We start from the raw sequence: 20,196 nt of genomic DNA on the forward strand, positions 1-20,196 counted from the left end.
TTTGTGGATGGCTTGTACGTCCAGAATGTTTATCATCACTGCAGACGCTGGCCTTTAGGGAAAGCACATCTTGCTCTAAGCAGACATGACATTTCATTCATTTGAGCCAGTCAAGGTCTGGTGTCCCCTATCTCCTTCTCTCAGGGTTGCAAAATCATAGTACCTAACCTTGTTAAGCATTGCACGTCAACCAGAGGAAGGGAAATGCTTTCATGACAAGAAAGCTCTAGAGGAGATCTTAAACACAGAAACTTTTCTGCTTAAAATGGGAGTAAGAAGTATGGGGAAAACTCTTATGTCTTCATAATAGTATTATATTGTAAAGAATATACTGTAAAGTAGACCAGTTGTGTAGATTTTTCCCTTGAAGGTGTGATGATCATCTGAAATATTGAACCAAAATAGAAATGGAACAGCTTAAGTGAAATCAGGGACCCAGCAGATTAGATTCGTCAGCTATGAAAGCAAAACCAATGGTCCACTTATTGCTCCTCTTAAAAAATGGGAATCGAAATGTGCATTAATCCCTTTGAAGCCCGTCCTTTCTTTTTTTTAAGACTCTTCTGTTTTAAGAGTCTTAAATAGAATAAAGGTGGGATAAGGAAGCGTTCGATTTTTAACATTATAAGTGGATAGTAACCTTTTAATTTGTTCAATTTTATTTTTTAAATACACCAATGTGTGTCATTTTCCTAAACAAATTCCAAAGGCCAGATGGCCCAATTGGCCTCCTCTCATTTGTAACTTTTCTTAGGTTCTGATCTCTTTAACTCTGGCACAGTTCAATCTTTTTTGTTTGTTGTGGAGATGATATGCCCCATGCCCTTCAACAGAAAAACTGTTCTCAGTATAATTCCAGGAGGGGGAGGAGGGGAGTTTTGCTGAATTGTTTGTCCGTGTAATTCAAGATATATCAAAGCTGGAACGGGGTTTCTGAACGGCTAGGATTTTGCATGGTGCATGTGGCACCACTCTGCTTGCTTTGCTTTCTCTCTGCTCCACATGGAAACAAATATAGTTCCACACTTCCTCAGAATAAAACACCCACTGCATCATGTCCAAGGGCGTGCATGTAGCTGTTAGAGGCCTCGGTGCTTGATTAAGCTCTGGCAGCTCTTTTTTCACATTTGCAATCATTCTCTTGCTCCCATCTACAGAATGTAAGGGCATGGGAAAGAAAGGTAGAAGGGATGGAGTTTCTGATTCGGGGTTGATGTCTGGGGCCTTCATTGCTGATGACAGCCACGAACCCAAGGACTTGTTTGCTGGTGGTTGTTTTTTCAGATGGGTAGATGGGTGGTGGGCAGTATTGGTGGAGGGCAGAGGAGATGGGCAGCGCTGGGCGAACAGTGCTGATTAATTTACCTGATATTTTATCCTTTCAGAAATGACTGAGAGATGTGCTGGCAGCTGAAGAAAGGACTCCTCTGACAGCGATCTTGCGAGCCTGGTTTTAGATGTCTGTTCTCATCAGGGAAACCTAAAACCTCCTAGATTGAATTGCAGCTACCCTCTCTCGCCTCTGCCTTCTTCCTTGCCTGTGTCTCAGCATAGCTCTACTTCCCTACGTGTCAGCTCTGTAAATATTTAGATGGCATTTCCTGTAGAAAGCCTTGCTGATTCACAACAGCTCATTGATGAACTTTCAGGTCTATATTTGGAACTGCCACTCAGGATTATTATTTTAACCAATATCATGCGACATGTTCTGATCTTGGAGCAGTATTTGTGAGTATATATGTTATATTTCATTTTTTAAGTTGTTCAGTAGCGTGTTACCCCCCACACATATTGTAACTCTTACTTCTAATGCTAATTGCTTTGAACAGCATGGAAAATTCTCATTGTGTCATGAATGTAATGCACTGTGAGCATCCAATATTTCACATCAAGCCACTAATTAGTCTTTCCCACAACTGACATTAGTTCTAACCCTGCCCTCGATACCAGATACAATACCAGAGATCCAACAGTGAGAGATCCGTAGCAAATCGTGCAATTGAATATAATTTCACGGCCATCGATGTATTGCAGCAGGCACTTCCAGTCTGCAGTTCACAAATTTAAATGACTATTAAAATATCTTTTCAGAAAAAAAATGCAGACTGTACAATGTTGAGGTCTAGAGATCACAGTAAAGGAAGCAATATAGTACTTAAGGGAAATTGTTCTCTTACTGCAGTGAGTGTGGTTCATGTGCAGGGCTATCTGTATACTCATTAAAGAAGTAAGCTTGAGTTTGGCATTAAATTAAATATCTTTTTAAGCTACTAGGACATATCTGACAACATATTATTTAAATATTGCAACTCTTCAAGTAAGACTTATGAGGAGTGGTATAATGGCATTGCTTTTTAAAGATTGTTTTAACAATGGCTTATTGTAGGGGTTATTGGGGAGTTACCTATACACAGTATAGTCACAGATGAATTTACACTGCAAATGTGCAAACATGAACATGAAGACAGACATTTATTTTAAAACAATCAGTCCCTGATTTGGTTGAAACAGTTAGAAAACAGAAGGATGGATGACCAGCACGCTTGTGATCAGACTCCAGCCATATTCTCACCAGAACAGAAGGGCGCGTCTGAGCTTAGGTGCTGCGGTAGTCACCTTGGAAAGTTTTCAGTTCCAGCATTGGCGGCAGCTGCCATGACATTGATGATACATTGCCGAAACCTGAGCTCACCTCTAACGTCATACCTCATAATGAAACGGCGTGTCTACCAACAAGTGCATGAGTCCTAATGCCACCCATTAACCTGATCCCATCCTGCATTGTGATATCCATGTCATTAAGCTACTGGAGTTGGAAGGGAGATCAGGGGAGGCAGATGACAATGGCTTAAATGGGTTGCAAACAGGATGAATAGCTGGCAGCCAGCAGAGCTAAAGGCTACAGACGATGACCTTGCAATGTCTGCCTGGAAAATGGTGAAGCTTCTGAAGCAGGACTTAAATCTGAGCTGTCACCATTGTCGCTCTGCAAATAATAATGCAGAGCTGATGTCAAGCCCTAATCCTGACTGACAACCACAGGCTATGGGCTTTGTTCTCCTGTTATAGTATGTCCAGTCTGGGGGTGGGGGGACTTTTGTGCATAGTGTTCAGTGCTGTTTCCCACATCACTATGCAATACAGTACAAAGTATAGTAGCCATTCACTTGAATAATACAGTTATATAACTCAGAAGTTCGTTCTTTCAGAAGATGAATAAACCATAGCAAGAAAACTGGCGAGAGCATCCATCCATCTATTTTCTAATGGCTATCCAACACAGTATCGCGGGAGAGCCAGAGCCTTCCCAGCAAGCAATGGGTGCAAGGCAGGGTACAACCTGGATGGGATGCCAGTCCATTACAGGGCAGACACACACATACTGACACTCACACCAGAAGCTATTCCAGAATTTTTCCAGAAGCTAGTTAACCGACCAGTATGTCTTTGGGCTGTGGGAGGAAACTGGAGCACCTGGTGGAAACCCATGTGAACATGGGGAGAACTCAGGGCCCCAGCGCTGGCAAAGCTGGAGAGAATAGTTTAGCTCAACGAGATAATGAAGTTTTAAAGCTGTACCTCACAAAAACACTGAAGTATAATTTTCTATTTTTAGGATAAATTACTATTCTTAATGTTGATTAATTTTTATATCAGCTAAGCAAGTGCAAAGTGTGATGTAGTTTGTCATCAGACTCCCTCGATTTATGAAATGAAGGAAAGCTTTTTCAACCGCAATGACTGAATTTTTGATTGAAAAATAAAATAAACTATTTACTACACAAGTAAACAAACAGTTGGATTTTACTTGATTTCCCTGTCAGACTATTTCCGTGCAAGAACTACTGTTGCCACACAATTGTCTGCATCTATCCGACTTCTGCTTCTGACTGCTGTCACTTTCTTCTCACAGTGATTCTGAATTGTACACTAGTGAGCAAAAAGATATGATCCGATTTGCCAAGGACTAGCACTCCATTAAAAGCCCTGATGATAGCATTTAATCATTGTGCTCTGCATCCATCTTCACAACTTGTTTATTAATCTGTAACTGACATTCTACTGTAAAATGTCATGGCTTACATTGTGTCAGCTTGGTTTCCTGAAAGTTGAGCTTTGGAAGAGAAAGAAAGCTTTAACTTCCCGGCAGAAGCCATTGTATAAAGTGCAGATGGTTAATCTCGCTCTTGTTAATCTTTTTCTTCTGTAAGGAAGCAAATACATTTAGTTTTGGAAGGGATAGTAGTGCTCAGATAGGTCATTGCACCAATCGCTGGCCTCCTTAACACTAAACAGAATCTCAAGGATAATATTTCATTCTCAAGACTTCTTAAGAGATGTAGCAAAAGCATTATTAAATCCCCATGGGTGGTCTTGTAAATATGTCTCTGTCTGCGTGACCCTTGTATTGCTGGTATTCTACTCATTGTGCTAGGCTGAGATTGAAAACCTTGCACTGCATTTTTGTGTCAATTAAAATTAATCTTCTTCCGAGGAGTAATCACAGCTTGTGGGCTCGTACGTTTCTCTTGAATTCTTCTGTGATTGGGAAAATCACATGAGGTTTGATAGCAAAGTGAGATTTTAATGGTGCTTAAAGGTCATCCGCTGTGTCGGTTCTAATGTAACTGCCCACCCATTGCACTGCACAGGACAGTATTTTTCATTGCCAAGCCCTTGGTATGTTGTGATGTTCTACTTATCATACTTTACCATTTTCGAAGCATTTTTTTGTAACTGTAACTGATGGCGAGATGTGTCAACATCCTGCATCAATAGTGGAATGTAGATTTCCTATCTGATGTGGAGTTAGATATTCAGGTCAGCATGTTGTTAATGATCACCACATTAGGTTCAGGAATGTAATAAATTAGCCTGGGATTTTGCTGAATGGCAGCTTTGCTATTCTTTCTGTCAGATGTTGTTGATTTGAATGCAATCAAGCGATGACTTCTCTGCATTTTAAAAAGAAATCCTACTTGCCTATATTTAGGGCAGACTAATGTACCCACAAGCAATTATAATCAGTGCCAAGCAAAGCAATCACACACCCCAGCTAAAGACTTTTCCTCTCTGTTCTCAAAACAAAGTTATCAGGAGCCGACTTACATAGTCATATTATGTCTGTGGGAAAAGTGCATTATCGAAATGCAGTGGGATAAGTTCAGATTGAATTCTCCACAAACAGATTTTTCATTTCAGAACTGCTGGCCTGTCGTTTTATCGACACTTGCATATGTATTGTGCACCATTAATCAGACAACACAGTCAACTGTGCAGTGGAGGGCCATGCCATAGATTCCAGAGCTGCTGAGTGAAGATGACACTTTGAGATGATCTGTCTGTTGCAACACATGTCCGCCAGCCTGCACCCCTTATAAATCTTATCCATGAAAACATAGCAAGTGTGTTCACTGGCTCAGATTTCATCCTTGGGCCAGAGATTGGAGAAAAAGACATTATATAATTACAAACATAGAAAAAACATCATTTCAAAAATATAATATGGGTCAACATAACATTATCAACCCATTCGGTAGGTTGTGTCTTCATAAAAATCAAACAGACACACAATAACAATGCTGCGTTTCACAACATGGTTACATAGGTAACTTTGTTTTTCAAGTGACACTTTATGAATGCATAATAAACAAACTGCCCATGGTGTATTATTTAACCACACAGTACATACAATATATATATATCATGTAAATATATATACATATATAATAATCTGACCTGTTTATAAACAAGCAATTAATCATTGGTATCTGACACTGCTAATGCTCATTTAATACGTTGAATATGTCACAAATTAAAAAGATAGATTTCTATACATGTGGAACGTTTTTCTTATCCAATTAAAATGTAAAAATTACAATGGTAAAAAGGTAAATCTGTACCGTTAAATGGTAAAACTTGTACAATGGTCAAGAAAGCGTAAAAATAAAAAGCGATGTAAATATCTCTTTCTGTGCAAGACATGACACAATTGGCATCATTAAACTGTCCATTAAGAGTGATGCTGCAGGGCGTAAAGATGAGCAGAGGATAAACACATACCTGCTCAAACATACAGCAGCTACAATTTTATTATAGTTTGACTATTGTGGACTAGGTGCTTCTGTGCCAGGTAAACATAAATATTTATAATGAACGAGGGTTTCTAATTATGTTGCTAGGCTGTCTGTTTATCGTCCTTACTTCCTTTGAACTTTGTGCTTCTTTATTTAACTTGGGTAGAGATCAAGCAAATCTGTTCCACATACACAGCAACAGTCCTTTGAGCAGTAGTGTGATCAGTGTTTTTCTTTTGACACAAGTCTCCAGACACATACAATTCCAGCTGCTTATTGAGGTACAGACGTCTCACTGTCACACTGCTGTAATAACAATAGCAACAGAGGACTACAGAACTGGAATGAAACAACTTTTTTTTATGTGAATATCTACTCTTATGTTTACAAATGCTTTCTTTGTAAACATTAGTTGGTCTTAAAGTCCGAGCTTCAGTGAATTTTAAGGAAGCATGTTTGAAACTATACAGTCCCAAATAATTTCAATAAAAAAAGACTAAGAAGAGGTGGGCGATTAGGGTCATTTATTTTTTTCTGTTACCCTGGGTTGGCTGTATGACTGCGTCTGTGTTCCGAAGGTTTTGCTCTTTCATCTTCCTCTGTGTAACCTACCCATTTGACAGCTATCTTTTCCAAGCTTATGCACAGCTGACACCAGCTGATTGATACTGGCAGCACACTGGCTCCAGTTTACTGACTGTGCAAGGCAATCACTATCTGAGGATAATAGAACAACAGAAGTTGCAGACAATGAACAGTACAGGAAAAAAGATGTAAAAGAAATATTACTTAAAGGCAAAATAATACTGTATATCTCTTCAGAACACCAGTGTAGGAGGCAGACTCTTCTCTTAAAGGGAGGATTATCTAGTTTTGCATTGGAAAAAGTCCTTGATTTCGAATGGTTTCAGAATCAGATAATTCTTGCCCAGCCTGGAAAGACTGTAGTGACTGGACGTTTCAGTGCAGTTGTCCTTGAGGATGGACAGCACGTTTGACAGGATCATGCTGAGCCCAGGTGAGTGAGAGGAGACCTGGGATATTAACAAATGTGTTCTGGCACTGTCTAGGGACTCTAAGAGCGAGAGAGCTTGTGTAGAGCTGAAAAAGAGACTGTGAAAGGATGTGGAAACTCAGAGAAAGCATAACTGGAGTTTGGTTAGTCAGTTCCAGCCCGAGGTAACAGCTGGATGAAATATCAGAAGGACACGAGAAAAAGCCTGATCTGTGAGCAGCTCATTAAGTCCAGGACAGACGTACCTGATCAGTTTTACCCTGTTTACAGGCTTCAAACATGTTCCACCACATGCACCCAGTGCTAATTACGAAGATGCTTCGTTAAATTGCAAAATCCATTATCTTTGAAGAAAACAACTGCTACCTTTGTCAATTGCATGGCTAACTAATTGAACCAGCAGCTTGTGTCAGGAAGGGTGATGGGATACCTGCAGAACAGTACTCTAACACTAGTTACCCCTTTCTTCACTGCTGCCATGCTAGAATACCCACAGTATTATTATTGCCATGCGGGGAGGGGGAGAGCAGATTAATATTCAGCTACTGCACCAGTCAGTGAAAAGTCAAATTCATCTCCCATGACATAAGCTCTTAAGATGTTTGAAATGGAGAGAGAGAGAGAGAGTAAAAGAAACACTTAAAATGATCTAATTTGGGATTTGCGGAGCGCTAGCATTAATTTTATATAGCTGTCATGCATTATTCAGTGCAGGCCCACAGATTTATAGTTATTTACCAAAAAGGGTTTCACTGAACCTGGCCCAGCCCCCCATCGCCAGCAAAGATGAGGGGTCTGGTATGTTAATTGGTAACAGGTAACGGGGTAAGGCACCATGGAAAACACACACTCATCCCAACACCAGGCACCCCACAGAACCCAGGAAGAACTAGAAAACATGACAAACATATCGGCTTTCTTCTTGATTTTATCAATTATTAATCTTCTCCCTCCTCCCTCCATCCAGGGAAACATTTCCAGCATGTTGTTTGAGAGCAGTAGCAGTCTGAGGATCTAGGCACGGCATGTAATGGCTTTTTTTTCTCCCCTCTCACAGCTAGGGCTCCGTAAAACCCATCCTCCCTGATCCCCTAACAATTGTCTGTCACGGAATCGAGCTAAAAAGGCAGCACAGTGATTCAGCCGTTGAGATCTTCTGTATAGTCACAGACTTTGTATTCAGCCGCAAGGACATTGTGTGTTTCCTGTGATTTATGTCGAATGTTCATTGTTGATTGCATGTTACATGATTATTCAGATTTGGCACTGTCTCTCAGGCAATAGGAGACCAACAGACCATACAGTCTAAAAGATGTGCCGTTATATGAGGTTCAGAAAACATGGAAACCAATAAATAAAAGGTTCATTTGTTACCAGTCTTTGTTGAAAGCTCAGTTTCTAACTGATGTATGTAACTTGGCTGTTCATACATTACCTGTAGTCAATCGAAACATCCTCCAGTGTAAAAAGTACAGACTAAAAACCATGATCATTTTTCAGATAATCTGCCGCAGAGATTTTAGATCCATCTATGAGGCCATGGTTACACTTATAGTCTTCTCAGTCAGGAACTCAATGACCACAGCAAATCATTATCTACACTTCACTGAAACATAGCTTTTAGGGTGTCACATTCCCCAACAGAAATGGGAATTTGGAATGAGGAAAGTGTAAGAACAACATTTCAAATGTCACGTGATCTTCTTTCAAATATACACTACAGTGAACCAGGTGAATCGTCCTAGTGTCACAGACTCCATTCGATCTTTACAAATCATCTGTATGTGGAGATTGCAGATACTTACAGTAGACGTTTTTTCCATGTTTCAGTATCCTATTACATTTGTGAGTAATGAGACAATACTAAAGTTCTCTTAATGGCCCAGTACATTTGGAACAGACCCATCTTCTTCCAGAAATCTGAAACTAAATCAAATTACCTAACGTTAGGGATGATGGCACAAACTGTACGCTGATATAATTTCGCAACCTGGGTTAATGTAGTTTAAAAATTATCTAATGATTCATGTGCTTAGCGTTAACAGCTGATGTGTTAACATGGCTCTGACTCGAAATAGTTAATGACTAATAAATACCTTTGTTTGCACTGTATACTGTAATAGATTGGACATATGACAATAAAAAACTGGTTTCCTTCAGCACTTTTTGGGGATTTTCCATTTATTCATTGGGATCTACACTATCTTCTATCAGTTTCTTACTTCTCTAAACCAATTCATAATTTACAAGCTAACTTTGTAACGTAGGAGCTGGTCAGGCAGTGCTGTATTCAGAACAAGACTAATGGAGCTAAAGACATTTGTGAACATATGCTTCTGATGTCAAGAACAAGGTTTTAATTATCTAACAATCACAGATAAGGAATTTTGAAAAGCTAAGGTTGCACCAACAACGTTTCTCCCCTCTACAGTCATATATTGAGCTTCAAATCCTGGGTGATTCTTACTGATAAAGGGACTGGGACAAATAATGGATAGGGACAATGAATGCCAGGAGTCAAAAAAGCCATGCCGTGCTCTAACCACGCCTTGCAGAGACAGATTTGCTAAAAGTTAAAAGGTGGCTAAAAGGAAAACCATCTTGTTCCCTGAAATTATGAACTCTAATTAGAGGAACTGGACCTTGATCTCCACCACATAATTTCTATTAATCAACGATGACAGAAAAGCCAAGCAATTAAAATTGCTTAGCAATTAACAGAAACTTGCAATTAACAAAAACATGCTTAACTTGGAATTTATGCATAGCTGAAGTGGGAATGAGGTAATTTATAATAGTTATAAATAAATCTGCTAACAACAGGGGAAGCAAGCTTGTTAGCGCTGTTTTTTAAAGATGCGTTTTAGGCAGAGGATGTTAAAACATCACAGCTACATACACATTTAAAGCAAGCATGCCAAAGTGTATCAATAGATAACACTGACTGATATTTTAATAAATGTATACAGATAAGAAGGCCTGGTATTAAGTGCCAAAGGTAATGTTTATTCACGCAAACCTAAACATTACTTGTAAATATAATGGTTGGGAAATAAACATGTACTGTCTTTAATTACAGGGCATGTGAAGCATTAGCAACAGCTGTTGTCTGGATACACAGATTTAAAAGGGAGATGTGCAGTAGTCAGATTTTACAGAACAACACAGGCCAGTGTTCCACCATCCTGTTTTTATATCAAATATAGATCAGGACACAAGTGTTTAAAAAAGGTTCATCCTTGCTCTGTAGTTTTAGGTTTTGACGGGAAAAATCAAACCTGCTACTCTGTATGACCAATGAAATCTGCATTATGAACACATTTAGAGTTAAGCATTGATCACTGAGCGATATTCACTTCTTTTCTTACATTATCCATTCCACAACTTGTTCTAATTTTAGTTGATTTTCAGTGGTTCAAGTTATCAATCCTTTATTTTCTTTAACTGGGGAACAATAGGTTTCTATAGCTTGATCCATAATATTTCCAAATCCCTTCAAGAATGTGCTGACAGATTTCTGCTGTCAATTTGATTTCTATCTGGAGTCAATAAAGATAGTTACAGCACGTCTGCAGTGTCGTCTCCTGGTAAAAATAGAAGATTAATTTTTGTCGCCAACTTACACATTATCCAGTGTGGCATCTGCCACCTAGAAAAATTAACAGAAACCTAGCTGCATCATTTTTGATTATGTGCCTCAACTTTCTTCAAAGTGGACCAGAAAGAGTTTTAATGCTGCTGTTCAAACATGCTTTTTCAAAAATGGAATGGCACTGTGAGTGAAAAAGCATTGCTCTCTGAAGCATGCCAATAAATCTGATTCACCCCCCGAAATCAGAAAGACAACCCACGCAGCACCAATGTTCTTCAATATACAGTATAGGAAGTGTGCAGAAGAAAGGCCTAACCTATAAAAAAAATTAATTGAAAATCCAAATCATGTGCTTTCTCAGTTTTTTTGAGTTGCCAGCGTCACAGTGTGCCTTGTGAATATCTCATATTCTTGAAAAAAAAAAACAGTGAGCACATCTTCTCTCACATCTACTGTCACTGTATTACAGTTCTCTTTTAGAAATGGTCGTCTGTTGTCTGCTGGCTCTTGTTACCATAGCAACAATCAGCTGAAGCTAGCAACACAGAAAACCTTCAGAAAGGAGGATACAGAGCAATAGTTAAACAGGATGCTAAACAGTGGAGATACATACTGTAAATGCTTTACGATCTAAAAGGAGTAAGGTAAATATGTGGTTAACAACACTTAAAGATGAATGCTAGTGATAATTGTGCTCTTGTATCAGTGGCTTCTGATATTAAATCATTTTTTAGGATGCAACACGGACTGTTTAAGGCTTAAGGTACTCCTGGAATATAGTACTTTCTTTCTCCCCTGCTCTTATTCTCCTGGAATATAAATTTGGTTGTCTTCTAAGTCCCACTATTAAATGTGTAAATATCCATTTAAGGATTCATAGACTCACAAGTAATAGCTCTAAAATGTTTGTCAGATCTTGCAAGTTAAACATTACGTACCGTACTTAACACAGCTAGCTATTCAAGACCTGTTGTTGCATCTTTCTGAAGTTATTCTGGCAGTTTTGTTTTGATCTCAAGAAGGAGCGCTATGTGAATCATTCAGCTTGACATCAGTCATGATGGTCGAACACTTTGCCTAATGGTTTTATTTAGGAGGCCTGGGGCCTGCATTTCGATAAAAAACTTCTCGCTCAGACCCTGCTGGATTTAAGGAAGAACCAGCTGCCAAAAACAAAAGAAAATTGGAACCCCCCCCCTCCACAACCATCTCTGCTAGTACCTGCCCCTCTTCCTGAAGTCCCCCATACAAAAATAAACTGTGATCTTTTGATACAGCTCCCCTGTAATTTAGCTGCATTGAGAGCAGTCTGGTTCGTGACCAGAGGTGATTACAACTGGTAACTAGGGTAACTGGTAGCTGTTACCCCCAGCTTCACAGTGAAGCACCTGGTGATATCATGCTCTCTGCATGTCTGCCAAAGGAGGGAGACATCAAAGGCAGAGAATGCATTTCTATGGCACCTGTACAATGACTGCAGCATTCCTCCTGGATAAAACTGATAAGGGATTTTGAGATATTGGGGTGGGGGAGAGAACAGAGGGAATGTGATAATGAGGTTTTAATGACAAACGCATCTGCAGAGCTTTATCGGAAAACACTCCAGATTCGGCTTTGAAATCTCAGAACCTTTTCTGCACTAAGAAACTGCACATGGAGCATACTAAATGGAAAAGGTCTTTCATGCATTGATGATCATTTGGTATAACGAGATAAAAAACGCTGCCATATGCTCTGAATGAAATGCATATGGGCAATTTATCCCCAAGGGGTGACTGCAGAACAGATTTCCATACAGTTGGGAATGTATTAAGTAAATTATTTGTTTAATGTTTTATATATATGCCAGACGAGTCACTGCAAACAAATATCCAATTTCATTTATGGGCAAGTTGCATGACATGACTAATTATACTTTAACAAAAGCGTGCAATTTGAAGTCGGACTGGTCTAACTGCCCTAAAAAATATCCAAATCATGTTTTTTTCACCATCACTAGCACCACAATGCACATGTACTGTACAGGAACTGGGTAAAAAAAATGTGTGATGAAAAGAGGCAAAATTTAAAATGCAAACTCAGGCATTTTGACACGTTTGTGAAAAAGACATATTTTGAGAAGGCCTGCGTGAGTCAACACGCCGTGAAGGCGCTCACTCAGCGGCCTCGGTGGCCCCTGCGTAGCCGACTGGTCCTCCCCCAGCTGTGACAGGGGTTTCCCAGCCAGTGGAGAATCGTCCAGGGCAAAGTGGGCGTCAGTGGGCTGTGAAACAGCGCCACCTGTGAACCTGCAGCTGTTGTCAGAGAGTTTCATTCCTCTCCTCGAGCTTCCGCCCCACCTCCTGCGGACACTGCAGGGCACACAGTGTGGAAAACTGGAGACGCCTTGGACTAAAAAGACCAAAGGCGCCATGTGACTGGAGTACACCCTCATCAGATAAAGAACGCAAACCAAAATGTATGGGCTTGAAGCCTAAAATGCTTTTCTTACATGGGACATTTCTAACCTTAACATTTCTTTATTATATTAGCCTAAGACCCTAGAAAATTAAAACAATGAAGGGTTTTATTTTGTTATTGTGAGTCGGAAGTGGTTTGTAATCGGTACAGTTCAACATTTTGTACGAAGAACAATGCCATATTAAGCATCAACCTTCTGCTCACAGCTTTGTCAGCGTCTACCTTAGCTGCTCTGAAATGACAGTAAAGAGTTAAAGACACAATCTTCAGTTTGATAAACCAAGCTTTGAGGTTAGGGAAGCTAGTTTCACACTAAGATGCCCTAAATCCCTCCATTTTGCATGGGCTGAAAAGACATTACGAACCCTTTCTTTATGGGAACAGGGTCTTTGACACAAGCATTGAGTCTCCTAGGATATCAAGTCCATATATAAAGTGTAGTGTATTCACACACTGCAGCTGTAGGACCAGCCAACAGTCCCCTCGATGCTATGCTTCAAATTCCAGAAATGTACGAAATGAATGGAGGTTTTGTTGAGATGGAGCCCTGAGACCCAGGGTGACTGGAAAGAGCTGTGTCCTGTCACCATGGAAACATCTCCAAAGGCTCAAGCAGCTGCAGACAGTCAGCTGATGCCTGCTGGGCTCTCCGTGTCTTACAGCAACACGTTTTATTCTGAAAACTGAGAGACAGGTCGTACAGCACTTCTCCCTCATCCACCCTGCGTTTCTTTCCTGTTTGTCTTGTTCAGTTTTTTTTCAGTGGTAAGAATGGATTTTGTTACAACAATCATAGAGTGATGAAATAGGAGCCAAGTGGATAAATGCCCAAAGCATATTCATGCAGAAATGAAGTACAGTTTGCTAAGACAGTCATTGCCAAATAGTGGAGATGTCAGACAACTGTGGATGGAACCGGAGTGTCATACACTGAGAATTGTCTCCTTGGATCACCTGCTCAGCTGGGCTTGTCTGTAAAAAATAATGATCAAATAGATCTCTTCTCTTAGTTATTTTTCTCAGTGTAGAATTGCTTGATTTGGCAACAAAGACTACTGTTTCAGAAAAATGTAGTGTTTAAGTATTTTTGTGATGCTGGATATCAGGTGCATTTGTTTAAACATTGATTAAAAATATTAAATCTGAGTTCGGTAGTGTTCATTTGTTAAATTAGAAAAAAATAAAGAGCCATGGAGACTTAACACATGAAATAATGCTAAAAGGGGTTTGAAATAATGCTTTAAAGGGTTGAACTTCTACAACAGTCTCTTTCTGTAGTATTTTAAAATTGCACAATGCCACTTCAACAGTGATGAAGCATTCACTGACATTCTTATCATGTAAAATTCATCTATATGGTGTTTTGAACGAGGTGAGGTGTGGGCTTATTACTGTCACGGATGTTGGAAGGACGAACCGTGGAATGACAGGAGAGCGAAAAGACCCTATGCGTAGCGGCGAGACGGGGGTTAGCCCGGGCTCAGCTGTTCAGGGAATGCCGTATAGAAACCTATGCCCTCAGGTAGCAGACGTGGGGCGACCTGGTGCTAGGCGGGTTTCAGGACACCCGAACGTCAATGCTGAGCGAAGGCAGACTGAAAGACCCGGAAATATATAGCCCCAGAGAGAGAGAAACACTGGAAGGACAGCAGAGAGAACTGGAAATGAGAGACAGGGCAGAGAAGGAGCGCCCTCTGGCTGCAGAGGGCGTGACAATTACTTCACAACTGGGTATGCTTTTAAGCTTTGCTTATGTAGCTACAGAAGCTCTGTAGTGCCTCACAGAAACACAATCCGGTTGTGGAAATTGGAAATGATGCTCTTGTGTTTTGGAATGGGCCCTGTGAGAACAGCACCCAGTTCCTTACACAACCCAGCACTGACATATTGAACATTAAGGGTGGTTCCTCTGACCCCTCAGAAAACCATTGCTAAATGCTGATGTGTGAGGACAATGCAGCCAATAGAGATTCTGTAACATTGGTGGATATAAAACAGAGTATCTCTTTCAGGACCTGCATTTTTGTGTGTGTGTGAAAGAACAGAGGCCGTGAGCAAAGAGTTTCAGTTTTTCTTTTCAGACTATTTATAAAGTTAAAGAAGCCCCTTCATCATCACCAGCCAACACACACCCACCCACCTATGCATACACCAGAATATTCTTGTGCGGTTTCCTGTTGATACAAAACAAATTTAAAAAGCGGCTAAAATTAGACCACGTAACATATTTATTCAAAACCATATATAGTCATGGGCAAATGGAGGCAATAAGCACACTGACATACAATAAATAAATACCTAATGGTTATGTGCTATCAGATATAGAATAAATTACATTAGTACATTTTATGTGTATTAAAGGGGAAACTGGTCCTCTAGCAGATCTCTAGAAAAGGACCATTTAAGCTGAATTCTGCTGCAATTAGTCTAAAATCCCCCACCCGCCACCCAAATGAATTGGAAGTTAAAGATGTCTGTGATGTATACATAAGATTGAAAGCTATAAGAATTCAGAACTTCCTGATAGTAAGAACCTGTTATGATTAGTCTTGCACTTTGGGGAGAGTCAGTGAGTTCAGAAGAACAACCACACACAAGCGCACACTCACTCTGATGGCTGCCTTCTGACACAACGCGATAGCATCAGACGTTGTTCAGTCTGGAAGTTCTGCTAACCACAGTAATGAAAAGGTACGGTACAGTAACAAAGGAAACTCTCAGCCGTTACTCGAAGCAGAACCATGTGACCTCAGAACTTCCCCTGACAAGGAGAGCTTGGTGACATACAGTGTGATTTAGATGAACCACAGTGGTCACAATGAGTAGTATCCTACATTATGGCTTAAAGTCTACGTTTGTGATGAGGGTTTTTACTTCTTGAAGCTGCGTCCAGATTTAAATAGTAAAAGTAAAAAAAAAGTTTCTGAGGAAGTGAGATTATCATCCCTCCTCAATTTCCTTACATGGTCTCTTTGAATCTTGCTGTTCTCTGCGATTGGTATTACAGACGAGAAAGCAAAGAGGTTGGTCTTGGATTTTTTTATAAGTGCCATGAGGGGGAGTAAAAAATGTAATTAGCTGTATTTTGCCACATCCTATAAGCCTGTACTTAACACACCTAGAAGATGCTGGTTTACACTTCTGCATGTGACTGATATTTGTTTAACCCAAATATGAAGGGTTGAAAGTTAAAGGTACTGCACACTCAGCAGTTGTAGTGTTATAATTGTCCAAAAAAGGTTTACACCGTTTAACTCAGACATTAAACTTTTACATTGTAAAAAAACAAAGGATAGACCTGGTTTCCAACAGACAGGGCCAAAGAGGTCACAGAGTCATGAATAAGTAAATAGAGAATGTTCTAGTTCATTGCAGTCTTTGTTAACTACTGCTACATCTTCATTTACAACCTTGGTGTACAGAATGGCTTACAAGAAGATACAATTGTTTGTATGGATTTTAAAATGCGCACAATGAAATTGAATATAGAACAAGGCAGTAGAAAAATGGCAACACTCTAACCCTCCTATACAGGAAACTTAAATTAAAGTGTGTGTGTGTGTCTTTTGAGGGGGGTGAGTTCTCTTATAATTGTTGAAATATAGCAACAAAAATAACTGTATCTCTTAACTCTAGCTGCTTTTAATGCAGTGTCTAAATAAGAAAACCTGAACATTTAGTTTTCTCAGCAACAATTATACAGTACTTACGAGATGCCAGTGTGCAATGTGAAAATGAAAACAATTGGATAGAGAGGAGAGGAGGGACTACCCCTTGCTATCATAGCTGAACACATGCCCATTGTGGCTTGACCTTGCAATGCCAGTTCATTAACAGGCCAAAAACAAATTTTACAGACAACCAGACTGACCAGTTGAGCAGCCGATATACGACGAGCGTTGTGCGCCCTCATCATCGTCACCCCTCCTGCTACTGGTAATCCAACCGATCAGCAGCCCAAACAAACAAACTGTGGCGCAGGTGTGTCACAGGTCTGGTGGTGAGGAGGAGGTCACGTGCGCAGACGCCTTCTAAAACATCTCCGCTTTCAGTCCTAACCTATGAAGTGTGGGAAAAATATCTTTCACAAGAGGCGTGGTTACAAATGAATAACATGTTCTTTCTGTTGAGTAACAAGGAGGACATCTGATTCCGTTGCAAGTTTTTCTTTTTGAAGATGTCAGGCCACATTTGCGCAACTGGTACAGTTGACCTGGGAGGTATGGATTTCTTTTCACACTGTCACGCACATTCATGAGATTTTCAGCACAGCTTAGCACAGAACAATGCACTGCATTTTTACAAAATGCTTTGTTGTACATATACAGTGCATGAAACATGCATCTGCTTTTTCAATATGTTATGAATGTCGGTTGTAACATCCAGTATGCTGTAAAGGTTCGAATGACAAAAATGTATTTGTTGTTCCTTACTGACAAAATATAAACAGGTACTAACATAATCTTTATGCTTTTACTATCCATATGGCTACATGGTATGGCATGGTTAACACATACTGGCTACATTTGAGCTCTTGTGAGAAATGGAAATTTGAAGTCCTGGTCAGGGCTGCAGCAGGCGAGCCCATCTGCAAAGCACAGGGTTGGAGGCAGGACTGAGATCATGTGATTGCTCTGACCCTGAATGGGACACCAGTCCATTATAGGACTAAGACAAAAGGGATACTGTAGGTGAGAATACCCAGTCTAACCTAGCCAGCTTGTCTGTGGGCTATAGAAAGAAAACAGAGCAGCTGGTGAAAATCCACATGAACACAGGGAGCCGATGCAAGCTGTACACAGACAGGAGCCCCTTGGGGCAGGATGGCACCCGGCATCCTGCAGCTGCAAAGCAGAAGGCTGACCACTATGCCACAGTGCCAACCTGGATAATAGATTTCAGAAAGTTAAATTACAAGAAAGTTGTACAGTAAGTTCTGTGCCGCAGTATAAAAGAGTAAAAAGATAACCCATGGGAAATCCATATTGTGTTTGAAACCCACAGGTATTTACCACGAAGAGAAATAATCCATCCATCTAAACGTTCTTGGTCTGGATATTGTCGTCTGCAGCCTGACTGTATTGTTACCACCCTCATACGAAAGGAGCTCTCGAATGGACTTCCCTGAAGGTGCCCGAGCAACTTATTTCTCCTTTGAGGAGGCTCTCCCCACCCGTCGACTGACTGCACTTTCCCAAAACTCTCTCTTTTCAAACCTGATTGCACACCAGAAAAAGATATGCGCTTACGCAACAGAAGCGTTCAGATGAAGATGTCGAAACTCACAACATACTGCAGCGTACCTTGGTTTGGTTTTAAATCCCTTATATCCTGTAAATCTCTTTTCTTCCTGAAAGGCAACTCCTCATTCACCACATTGCCACATAAAAAGGCATGAACAGCAATGTAACCCAAACCCTCTAAGGAAAGAGTAGGAGATGGTAGCTTCTGAGGCCCCAGACGGAACACCACTGTGTTTCTGATCAAAGTCATGATACATAGCATGATACTGATAATTACTATTTGCATTTAACACATATTAATATATTTAAGGCCATTTTGTCTATACAAAACACTCATTCATGTTTAGAAAGCCAGTTTATGCTGCATACTGTAGTACCGGAAATTCCTATTCACCTAATTTTTAATCTAAGTAGTTAAAAGTACTTTGAAAGTAAACTCACTGAGTTATTAAATGTGCAGTGAACAGCACATTTGTGTGACAGCAGAGGAACTTTCTGATGTTTCAACTGGGGACAGCTTGGTCAGGAAAGAGGAACTGCAGGAACTGATGCATTTATCAGTCTTGTGGACTTTCTAATGTGCAGCTGCTTAAACACGGGCAAATCTGGGAAGCACCCCCTGTGCAGAGGTTAGCCTCAGTCCTCACTGGCCTTTGAATAGTTCAGAAAAAAAGGTGCAGCCATAATCAAAGCGATCCCCAGTGGAAACGTGACTGAGCTGAGTGTGCTTCTCTTTACAGCTAATAAGCAAAGTCTGAAATCATGGCTTGTCGTCATAAATTAGGATTTTACAGCAGTATTGAAGGAGCTTTATGATGTGGGGGCTGTTAGTTGTAATAGTTTACAACCCTCTAGAAATACCCATTAGCTGAAAGATCCTTTTCCCACAATTTGTTATTCAGTAATTTAGGAATTGTCCTTTTGAGGCATATCAAATTTTGTTCATGACAGATTCACCTAGGCTATGAGTACCTCATGCATAATGTGTTCATTTGAGATGAAGGCGTGGTCCTCAAAAGATATTGATTCTTTTTACAATGACCTGCTGGTCTAATGCACAGCAGGCAGGGAATAGGAACAGCAATCATTTAAACACCTGTCAGGACAGTTGATCGAGCAATTACATACAACTCCCAAAAGTCTACTATTACAGTAAAAACCATGCTGCTTTGTACACTCCAAAGATGATCTTCTTACTTTTCTTCTATTGAAAATAAACAAGTGGCCATACTATATGTTTTGCATGATTACCTTGCAAAATGTCTTTAATTCCAATTTTTCATGATGCTGTTTAAGGCGATTGAAAACAGACAAGTCTTTGCATTCCCTTTATTCACAGGAGGCCTTCTGTATGAATGGACAAGGGAGAGAGGAACAGTAGTGTTACAAAGAAAAGACCTTCAGAGCTCTCATGAGTTCAGAGCTGAAACTTTCCTTTCATTATTGCGATGAAATGAAGACAGGAACCTGTTGTCACAATAACCTGATACAGGTGAACAAAAGTGAATATGAACGAAAATGTTCAAAATGGGGGCTTTTTTATAGATTATGTAGATATTGTGGGCCTGAATATTAACGTATATACAGTAGAGCAAACATTCTATAAACTGTGTAAGAGGCCTGGACAAAAACATACTTTTGAACATGAATGTTAAATTAAACGATCTGCCCTGTCTACCTCACAGTGCTCTGTCTAAGCTTTATCAAGGTGGAAAGTTTTTAATGAATGAACAATTTTAACAAAATGTTTAATGAGAGTAATAAAGTATAGTAACAGCTACATGAAATTTGGCGTGACAAGTAATATGA

At 40.0% G+C, this 20,196-nt stretch overlaps 2 long non-coding RNA genes across 2 annotated transcripts in view; one reads left to right on the plus strand and one right to left on the minus strand.

Annotated features, from left to right (window-relative positions):
* LOC148819987 (uncharacterized) overlaps positions 1-17,325 on the minus strand; it is a 31,018-nt gene extending 13,693 nt beyond the window's left edge. The window contains exon 1 of the long non-coding RNA XR_016094211.1: positions 17,016-17,325. This is a non-coding gene — a long non-coding RNA (uncharacterized LOC148819987). The remainder of the gene's footprint in view (positions 1-17,015) is intronic.
* On the plus strand, positions 17,312-19,951 carry LOC148819988 (uncharacterized). The gene is made up of 3 exons (XR_016094212.1): positions 17,312-17,364; positions 18,149-18,274; positions 19,727-19,951. It is a non-coding gene; the product is annotated as an uncharacterized LOC148819988 (long non-coding RNA).
* Positions 19,952-20,196: the final 245 nt, after the last annotated feature.

Source organism: Atractosteus spatula, chromosome 15 (assembly GCF_055471065.1).
Source record: "Atractosteus spatula isolate fAtrSpa1 chromosome 15, fAtrSpa1.hap1, whole genome shotgun sequence".
Lineage (NCBI taxonomy): Eukaryota > Metazoa > Chordata > Actinopteri > Semionotiformes > Lepisosteidae > Atractosteus > Atractosteus spatula.